General features: G+C 44.8%; 1 non-coding gene across 1 annotated transcript; it reads left to right on the forward strand.

The window, feature by feature from the left end:
• Positions 1-401: 401 nt before the first annotated feature.
• LOC129683464 (U6 spliceosomal RNA) lies at positions 402-508 on the forward strand. Its single transcript, XR_008721149.1, has one exon. It is a non-coding gene; the product is annotated as a U6 spliceosomal RNA (small nuclear RNA).
• The last annotated feature ends 1,169 nt before the right edge of the window (positions 509-1,677 follow it).

The following is a 1,677-nucleotide window of genomic DNA, read 5'->3' on the forward strand; positions in this document are numbered from 1 at the left end:
CCTCTAAAGCCTGCTTTTCAATAAAGCAGAACAGCATAAAACAATATCTACTGTTATCCATATCTAAAAACTGAGCCCAGCGAGCAGGAAAAGCAACCTGAGAAGAGGAGGCTCAGAGGTAGGAATTCCGAGTCCTGGTTATTAAAGCAGCCATGGCAAGCAGCCAAAGCAGCTGCACTGGTCAGTCTTCCCCTGCTGGATTTGTTCCTCATCCTTCCTTCTTTTTGAGCCATTTTTTTTCCTGCAGTGTTGCACTTGAGAGCTTTCCACTGTCCATTCTCCCACCTGCCAGCTTACAAAGGTGTAGGAGTTTATTCCAGCCAGAACCTATAGGAGTTTATTCCAGCCAGCATCTAGCAGTGGATTCAGGAGGGGATAACAATCATGTGAAAAGGGTTTGAGTGCTCGCTTCGGCAGCACATATACTAAAATTGGAACGATACAGAGAAGATTAGCATGGCCCCTGCGCAAGGATGACATGCAAATTTGTGAAGCATTCCATATTTTTAATCAAAACGACCCTGAGATATCACCTTACACCCATCAGAATGGCCAAGATGAGAAACTCAAGGGACAACACATGCTGGAGAGGTTGTGGAGAAAGGGGAACCCTCCTCCACTGCTGGTGGGAATGTAAACTGGTACAACCACTCTGGAAATCTATCTGGTGCTTTCTAAGACAATTAGGAATAGTGCTTCCTCAAGACCCAGCTATACCACTGCTAGGTATATACCTAAAGTTTGCTCAAGTACACAAAAGGGATATTTGCTCAACCATGTTTATAGCAGCTTTATTTGTAATAGCCAGAACCTGGAAACAACCCAGATGTCCATGAACGGAGGAATGGGTACAGAAATTGTGGTATTTTTACACAATGGAATATTACTCAGCAATCAAAAATGAGGAAATCATGAAATTTGCAGGCAAATGGTGGGATCTAGAAAAGGTCATCCTGAGTGAAATATCCCAGAAGGAGAAAGACAAACACGGTATATACTCTCTTATATAGACCTATAAGATGTGATAAACATAATGAAATCTGTACACCTAAAAAAGATAATCAAGAGAGCGGACATGGGGTAAGATGATCAATCCTCGTTTAGAAAGACAGATGGGATGTGCATTGAACATATGACAGGAGTCTACTGAGCGCATTTGAAAGACTCTAACTAGCAGTGTTTTCAAAGCAAAGACTCATGAACAAACCTTTGGCAGAGTACAGGGAATCATAAGAAAGAAGGGGAGTTAGTATGATGGGGAAAGGATAGGAGCTCCACAAGAACCAAATATATCTGGGCACAGGGGTCTTTTCTGAGACTGACACTCCACCAAGGACCATGTATGGATATAACCTAGAACCTCTGCTCAGATGTAGCCTGTGGTATCTCAGTAACCAATTGGTTTCCCATAGTGAGGGGAACAAGGACTATTTCTAACAGGAACTCAATGACTGGCTCTTTGACCTCCCCACCCCCAAGGGAGGAGCAGTCTGTTAGGCCACAGAGGAGAGCTTTGCAGCCAGTCCTGAAGATACCTGATAAAACAGGATCAGATGAATGGGGAGGAGGTCCCCCCTATCAGTGGACTTGGAGAGGGGCACGGTGGAGAGGAGGGAGGGAGGGAGGGAGGGAGGGACTGGGAAGGAATGAGGGATCGGGACACAGCTGGGATACAGA

Source organism: Psammomys obesus, unplaced genomic scaffold, assembly GCF_907164565.1.
Source record: "Psammomys obesus unplaced genomic scaffold, mPsaObe1.curated_primary_1811, whole genome shotgun sequence".
Classification (NCBI taxonomy): domain Eukaryota; kingdom Metazoa; phylum Chordata; class Mammalia; order Rodentia; family Muridae; genus Psammomys; species Psammomys obesus.